The 9164-nt window shown below is 36.5% G+C and overlaps 1 long non-coding RNA gene across 1 annotated transcript; it reads right to left on the bottom strand.

The window, feature by feature from the left end:
• Positions 1–889: 889 nt before the first annotated feature.
• On the bottom strand, positions 890–8943 carry LOC138036229 (uncharacterized). The gene is made up of 3 exons (XR_011129817.1): positions 8864–8943; positions 1326–1397; positions 890–953 (listed from the first exon to the last, which is right to left on the bottom strand). It is a non-coding gene; the product is annotated as an uncharacterized lncRNA (long non-coding RNA).
• Positions 8944–9164: the final 221 nt, after the last annotated feature.

The following is a 9164-nucleotide window of genomic DNA, read 5'->3' as shown; positions in this document are numbered from 1 at the left end:
CTGTTCTTTATGCAGTGACCAGGCAAATAGCTATGTCATTTTGTGAAAGCCGAGTTTATTTGCCGGGGTCAATACAATTATAGCCCAGTTAGCCTTGTGAGTCCTGAGAAAACATTTTCTGGGAGTTGAGTTATTCATGCTATCATGATATCTAGAAATGAAATAAGAAACCTAATGTATATTAAAACTAGTCCAAAACTGCGTAACGAAGTTTTAACTCATGTTAACACTACTTGGCTCCTTTCTTAATAATTAAAGGGGCTAGGTCACGCTATTTTAGGCATTTTCAGCACTAACCGAATTGTCATAGAAGTAACTAAATATCAACATAACTGTTCAAAGCTATAGAAGAACTCTAACAAAACACAGGGAAGCCAAGAAGGGACATGGATGGACAAAACTGGAGAGGATTGAAATGGATTGAATTTGGGTAAATTTGAAAAACGTCGGCCCACCTTTTTTCAAATTTATATCAGTCTATATCAAAATGTCATTTACAAAACTTGAAAATCATTTTCAGCTGTTATGTTGCCGTGATTTTGCAAATGGCTCTGCTAATTTGACGTTTAGAGCTCATAATTAACAAATAAGTAAATTACCTAAATAGCGTGACCTAGCCCCTTTAAGGGGACCTGGCTCAAATGAAAAATAGGTGTTACAAAAAGAATAATATGACATAATGCAATAACAGATAGTACTAATCTTAGAAGGCTTAGGTTCAAATGCGCCTTATTGTAGACCCGAAAAGGGTTATTATTGCTATTGACACTTTGATTAAATCAGCTTGTAAGTCGCTTTGTAAGTAAGTCAGACTATTCTTTGAGCAGTAACGAGGCTCATCATGTCATATTTTAAAAGTTTACTTGGGGCAATATACTTACAGCCGAAATAGACGTGTGAGTCCTGAGAAAACATTTTCTGGGAGTTGAGTTATTTCATTGTTATCAAGTCGTCTAGAAATAAAGACATGAAACGCAATGTATATGAAAACTAGTCTAAAACTAAGTAACGAAGTTTTAACTCATGTTGACAATACGTTTTAAAGTACACTCAGCAACAGTACAAAATTCGAATTAAATAAAAACAATTCCTTGGAATTCAATTTTAGCTTTTATTGCAGTTTCGTTCTCAGCATTCGCTCATCACGGCTTTACTCGATTCTACTTAGATAAGAGCAGAACAATTAAGCCCAAATGACCTCCATGGGGCCCGCGCAATCGACTCAGAGCGATCAAATCAAGGGAGAAAGTGGACAATTCTTTGTGGAGTATCCAGGCGAAAAGCTGTGTCACATCATAAAAGTTTACTTAGGGCAATATACTTACAGCCAAGATAGACGTGTGAGTCCTGAGAAAACATTTTCTGGGAGTTGAGTTATTCCATTGTTATGAAGCTCCCTAGAAATAAAAACATGAAACGCAATGTATATGAAAACTAGTCCAAAACTGGGTAACGTGGTACTCATGTTAATACTACTTTTTAACTGAATACTATCAGCAACAGTACTGCATTCGAATTAAACAAGAACAATTCAATGAATTCCATTTTAGCTTATATTGCAGTTTTGTTCTCAGGATTCACTGATCACGGCTTTACTCGATTCTACTTAGCTAAGAGCAGTACATTTAAACCCAATTGTCCTCCATGGGCTCTACGGGAACGACTCAGAGCAAACAAATCAAAACAAAAATGGATGACAGTGGATTTGATAGTCTCAAAGAAAACAATAAGAAAAACTGAAACAGAACACCAAAAAGCTGGAAAAATTATACAAAGCAAAAGTATTCAAACCAAGGGAAATGTTTCTCAGCGAATAAGAAAGCAAGAGACTGGCCCTTATCAACTGGCTAACGCGCGGCCGGAGGAAAAAGTAAGAAGAATTTTTCTAGCCAGATGCTAAGGAGTTGCCCTGGTGTGTGCTGTTAACGTAGACTTCTGATTTCTGAACAAGGATTTTAATGACCAAATCGGTGCAATTAAACACATACATTTTTCCGCGAGCATTAACGAAAAACTTTCTCTGTACGGATATAAAGTAAAAAATTGAAGTTTTCGCGCATACTGTTCGGAAATAATAGAGTTTCGTGATGTCCTGGGGCCAGTTGTTGGAAGCCTGGTTAGCGCTAACCGTTGGTTAAGAAGTATCAAATCCTATACGTTTCCATGGTATTTAACGCTGGTTAGCGCTAACCATGCTTCGAGCAACCCGGGCCTGGTTGTTCTAAATTTGGAGGACTTTTTGAGAACTGTGATATCTTTATTTCTGAATAATATGATAATAATAATAATAATGATAATAATAATATAATAATAATAATAATAGTAATAGCAATAATTTTAAACTTAGAATATTTTACATTAAAGTAAAAATCTTAAGCAAGCCTAATTAGACATTATAAAAAAGTACAAATTTAAAGAAAATGTTATTCGTTATACTCGTTGGTGTACAAAAAGGGTTCATATCTATAATTCATGCAATCGTTTGGAGTTAACACTTATTAAAATGCCATTATTATGATTATCATTATTATTACAAAAATATTTCCATAAGGTCGCAATAGTAGCAAGTATGATAAATACTGAAGGAAACAGACAACTTTTTTAAAAGACATGTTTTGGCATGCTTATGCCATCATCAGTTTAATGAGTTCCTAAGTGTGAACAGTTATAAAGTCTACGGGTAGATGAAAAAATTATTATATGACGTAATACAAAAGTGGGTACTATTTACAGCGTGACACCAAACATCAAGGTGTAAACTAAAACGTGAGAAAAGTATTGTAATGCTGCAATTGTTTGTTAAGTTCCGGTTTGATCTTATTTATATAAAAGGTCAATTGAGTTGCTAGCAGAATCCAGAATACTAAAGCACGAAGGGGAGTATTTGTTCTTACATAAAGAAGATGTGTTGAAATGCTTAAAAATATGCGAGTTTTTATCGCTTTCCATGTGTTCCTTTCTCCTGGTAGAAAAGGGGAGACTAGTTTCGCCAATATAACGGGAATTACAACCCGCACAAGAAATTAAATTGGTAAACTACCATGGATTTTAGAGCAACAGGAGTACGATCTTTAACACTAATCATGTTTTTAATTTTGAATGAAGTGAAAACTAATTTGATAGTTAGGTCAGATTTGCAAAAGCGCTTAGCAAGTTGTCAGAGTTTAAGTTTCGCTATTTTGGAATAATGGCCGACAAAAGGGAGTTTAAAATAACTTGTATTATTGTCGTCATTAGTGTTCCGGCTTTTTTGAGAAAAAGACCCGTCAAGATACCGCTTGAAAATTCTGTCAATAATGTGCGAGGGAAATGAGTTACGTTTCAAGGTGTCAGAAAGTTTATTAAGATCGTTTTGAAGGCCAAAGGAGGTGTTGTTGATTTTATAGATTCGGTCGATAAGAGTTCGGATAAGGCCAATTTTATAGCATGATGGAGTAAAACTAAAGAAATTAGTTAAGAGACCAGTGTAAGTTTTTTTATGAAAAACTGAAAAAACACAATCACGCGAAGAGTTGTCAACAAGTATGTCAAGAAAGGAGAGTTTACCATCATTCTCTTTCCTCTTTCATTATTCTCTTTCTCTTTCCTAGCTAATCTTTTTCTTGGTTTCCACGAGGAAACGTGGCTAAATAATTTCAACCATTCGAATCACCCTCTACTCTATAGGCGTTATGTTGACGACACCTTCTGTGTCTTTCACAACAAACAGGATGCTATTTCATTTTAGAAAATACAGCTCACTTTGATTTCGGCTCGACGGACGATAGATTGTTGTTACTCGTCGCTTTTGAGATTCCAGGTGTTGGTTTTTCACCGCCTGCCTAGTTTATCCAACTGACTTTCCATTATTGAGCTCCATAAGGGTATATTTTGTTTAAGGATCCTCTAAAACGCCATTCGCGTTACATCACTTTCGACGCCATTGCAGGCTAAGTTAATGATTCTCCTGTGTCCACCACAGAAATCTACGCATTTCCACTACCCTCTCGATCCTAAGAAAATACGCGCAGAAGGCTCTATGCACCACTTACCAGAGGAGTGACAGGCAAGACTTTTACCGACACGGAAAAAATAATAATAAAAAATAAATAAAATAAATAAAACAAACAAATCCCACCCACTTTCCGAATGGGATTGCCATACTGGCAACCCAGTAATTTATCGTGATGGATTCATTTTATTTTCTCGTCGGACCACATAGCTGGATTTCAGTGCACCACAGTGTCACGCGTGTTTTAATATCGAGTATATTCTTGATGTGTATGCGGCTTGAATGCACCATTATCAAACAAAACAAAACAAAACCATCAAAGGTAAAGACAATACTTTTCCAGTCTCGGAGGCATAAGAAACGAACTCAAAGCAGTCAATCAAAAAGTCACGTTAACCATTTTCTAAGGCCTCCAGAATGCCACATTTTTTCCACGTTCTCGATGATTGAGAGTTTTTTTTATCAAAAAGTAATAGAAGTTGAAAATAGTCTTGCTGCTTGAAAAGAAAACCGCAAAATTTAGTTCCCAGCGGAAATTTCAGTCCGAATTCGCGCCGCAAAAATTTGTTCCCGCAAACCTCAAACAATCGCCAATCCGCAAAATAAAAGTCCCACAATATTTTCATGCTACACAATAACAGTAAAAGGCCAAAAGACAGATGAAAAAAAGATAACATAGTTTTTATATAAACCTCTAAATTTCGAATTCTCAGCGAAAGATTAATGACAATCGATCGTAAAAACACTAAAAATTCCTGGGGAAGGACATGACGGTTCTGTCAGAAGGAAGAAAGGAATCACGTGCTAGGCAACCATATAGATGCACGTGATCACTTTGTTTCAATGTTCTTGTTTGTAATGAATGACGAATGTTAGATTGTTCGTTGCTTTTAGAGTTAAACAACGTATCTTTTAGCCAAGAAACTTATGTCTTTCGTTTTTTAATTTTGTTATAACAGTTAACTGAATATTTATATTTCATCCGTCGGGTCGGGAAGCCTTCTTTGTCGGGTTATTGACCCGAGATTGGACTCTTCTCTGAACAATGTTGATCAATCCATTCACTGAAGAACCATTTCTTTCAATCATGAAGCAAAAAAATGGGCAACAAGCTTTCTTTCAAATAATTCTTGACTAACAATAATTAGTCAAATTTCAAATTGTTTTTTTTTTTTACCAGAAGACTGTGCATAGTTGAGTACAAATAAATAAAATTATAAATAGCCAGAAAATTGTAAACACAGACTACTCAAGGTGTTCGATTCCGTCTCTGGTATCCAACTCGAAAAAGTTACCAGAGAATTTGCCGTTTGGTTTCAGTGTTGTACATAACAGCACAGTTAATAAAATATTAACGAGAACTCGACGAAGAGGTAAATCAGCGACTAAATTTCCTGTGGCGAGTGGCAATGTTTATTTCAAGCTTCTTATGCAAATTTTGGACAGAGGATATTAAATTACAAAAAATATTCCACTTACAAGTCGTTAAAAGCTTTATTTTGGGGCGTTCATTTGAACGAAAAATGTCACAAAAACCTAATCCAGTGTAAAATGTAAATAAAGTATTTGATATTAGCGGCAAAAAACCCTTCCTATTTCAATTGCGTGCGTGCAAACAAGAAACAACAGCAATTAAAATTCAGTCTCACAGTTCAAGATCTTAAAACCCTTTTCGGAAGAACCCTGACCGTGAATAATGAAGCACAAAAGAGACAACAAGCTTTCTTTCAAATAATTCTTCATTGTCATATTTCCAATTTTTTTTTTTTTTTTTTTACCTGAAGACTGTGCTGAGTTGAGTACAAAATAATTGTAAATTGCCAGGCAACTGAGATGCGACTTCAGTAAACATTTGATGCATTTGAGGCGGTCGATTCGTTTTACACCCCTAAAGAATTTGCCATTTGGTTTCAGTCTTGTACAGTTAGCCAATTAACATTAGAAACAAAGCTCACTTGGTGATATCCGACGGCCAAAGATGCAACTGTTGTCGAAGACCATTACTCGTCGCTTTGAAGATTCCAGATATTTATTTTTCAGCGCCGGTCTTGTTTATCCGATTGACTTTCCATCAATTTCCACTAAAACGCCATTCGCGTTGCAATGACTTTCGACGCCATTGCGGGTTCAGTTAAATATTCTACTGTGTCCACCGGATAAACTCTGTGCATTTCTAGTACCCCCTCAAACTTACCACACATACGCCCAGAGGCCTCTACACACAAAGACACTACTTAGCAGGGGAGGGACAGGAAAGACTTTTCATGAAAAGGAAAAATAATAAGAAAACGACGAAATGAAACGCAGATTCCGACTGGGTTTGGAAACCCAGTAATAAGAGCAGTACATTCCAATTGTCCTAAAAGAGTTCGCGAACGACTCAGAGCGATCAAATCAAAGCAAAAATAGAAGACAATGGATTTGCTAGTTTTAAGGAAAACAATGCCAATAATCTAAAACAAGAAAATCAAAAAAACTAATATGAAATCAAGAGTATTCTAACTTAGGTGAACTTTCTTACCGAATAATGAAGGTTTGTAATGTCGAAATACAGTGTAAAGACAGTCAAGACATACATTTTTCCTAGCAATGATCAAGAAAAGTTCGCTTTACGGATCATAACGAAAAAGTCGAAGTGTTCTCGCGTGGTAATTGGAATTAATATTGTTTTACGATACTCTGATAGTTCTAAAATTAGAGGACTATTTGAGAACTATAGAATCTTTATTTGTACCTAATATGTATAATGTTATTACGAAGGAAATGTGTATCAGTGGCAATCAACTAGTGTAGTTAGAGTATTGGGTATTGTGGGTTCTCTATATGGACATTTGCCTGTGTTACTGCTAATAAAGGCAGACTACGCTTCACACTAGGCACACGCATATTGACCTCTGAATTCGAATGTCTTATGCTGGTGTTTGTTACGTGCGGTGCATAAATGCATACATCAGAAATGAATTTGTTGGCCGTGGTGTCAAATTTCATGCAAGAGACTTCACTCTATTGGTTTTTATAAAATAATTAGGATAGTAAGCGCACTCTCATTCGTCAATAGCTGTGTTTAGTTGAGAGTATGGAAACACGGCTGTGACTTCACACGAATTTGTTGAACTCGGGGGGAGAATTCTCGACAGTTATGCAAACCCTCGACTGCGTCTCGGGTTTGCATAACTGTCGAGAATGCTGCCAACTCCCCCGAGTGTTTAAATGAGCCTATTTGAAACACGGAAAACGTCCTCGATTGCTCAAATGATCCAGGACGTGAACAATGGATGAAATCAGTGATCGGAAAATCAATCAATCAATCAATCGATGCCAATCGATAACAATTAATGGATTGATATTGATATTCGATAACCAATAGATGCCAAAGAAATTTGTGATGATTGATTTTGATCAAGTATCAACTTTGATCCCTTATCGATACCAATCGATCAATTAATGGAGGGTGTAAACTGCAGGTTGCAGGTTGAAGGTTGCAGGTTAGAGCTGTGCAGGTCACTGTTTTACCATAGCTGAAACAACCCAAAACTTTACTAATGCTAACATTAGGCCTAAAAAACAATGTTACCCTGAGGTTAGCATTTTTGTAAAGGTTTGGGTTGTTTCAGTTATAGTAAAACAATGACCTACAACTCTAACCTGCAACCTGCACTTTACACCCTCCGGATCAATTAACTGACATCGATTGTGAACAATTGGCAATGCGAACTGTTCTCGAGAATTCTTACGCTCCTAAGGTAACTCAGGCTATTTACTATAACACTAAACGCTGCACTAAAATATTATTAGCATAAGGGTAATATATCGTCTTGGTGCGATGTATAAACGGGTTGAAAAAATAAGAAAAAGAAATTCACATAAACAGCATCTGAAAACGAAACAAGCCAAAGGAACGAGGAACGGCTGTCGCTAGAACAAGGTGTGTAGCGGGTGTTGTTGACTTGTGGAAACCAAACCAACAATCGGGTGAACAGCTTCAACTTATCTCAAACATTCAAACTAATGCACGTACGTGAGATGCTTAGAGTCTTTTATTGCCAATCGAAGGCAATCGATGATTCGCGGCCACTTTTGTCTGATTATCGATTGGCCAATGCGAATCGATGTAAATTAACTAACAGTAGATCTATTGGTATCGATTGATCGATTGATTTTCCGATCATCGATTTCATCGATTGTTCACGTCCTGATGATCATAGACTGGTCTTCCCAGAGTGTACCGCAGTTTTCTATTTTCTTTTTGCTAAGAATAACACAGTTGCCTCTAGCATCATCAGAATACCAGCCCTAACTTTTGAAACGAGGTTTTTGTCTTGCATTATGCAAAACCGTGACGAATTCCATCATTTCGCCGGGGGGAGTTTAAAGTGAGCAAATGCTACTGTATGAGAAGACGAGTGTTTTGCCGTACCGCTTGAAGGAAGAACTAACTGAAGCAGTCATAACCATTAAATTAACAATGCTATGGACTTTTTAGGTTTACGTCACCTCTTAATGTAACGGATATAGACGGGAGAGAACAACCATCCACGGCATCTTCTCAGATTGAGAAATCTTTCTCCTTATGTGGCTAGTTAGGCCAATATTAAATCCCAAGTTCTTCAGTCTCGATTTTACCACTTTTTCTGCACGATGATGCTAAAAGGTTGCCTTTAGCATCATTATGCAGAAAAAGTCTGTTAGGGCACTCAAATAATAAAAAATGCCTTTTACAAATGGCATGATTTTGAGGATAAATTTAATTCTTCTGATATTTAGTTTTCATCAGAAAGTGAAAGGTTACTACATTGTTGCGTATATACAATTGACTGGAGGTAGAAGCAATAAATACAAGTGTTTTAGGAGTATCATCAGTTAATAACTCACAGGTCTGTCGTGGTTGTTGGAATGTTGTTCAACAGATGAGCTGAATATTTCCCTGTGCAGCGAAAGATGTTCACAAATTGCAACCACCATAATGTCATGCCGCGGCAGTCACACAAATTCACACAAACGCGAAAATCTGTGAAAGATAATCAAAGCTTTGTGAAATAGTAAAGAAATAGCCCAGCCTTTATGGGATTTGATTTAAATTCACACCTCGGAAAATATAGTTTATGCATTAAAGACTTGAGTCGACTCAAAACAGTTTCAACACTTTCAAAAGACCTTGTTATTAGAAGGAATG

The sequence above is a fragment of the Montipora capricornis genome, unplaced genomic scaffold, assembly GCF_036669925.1.
Source record: "Montipora capricornis isolate CH-2021 unplaced genomic scaffold, ASM3666992v2 scaffold_470, whole genome shotgun sequence".
Classification (NCBI taxonomy): Eukaryota; Metazoa; Cnidaria; class Anthozoa; order Scleractinia; family Acroporidae; genus Montipora; species Montipora capricornis.
This window is presented reverse-complemented; position numbering and strand designations above follow the sequence as displayed.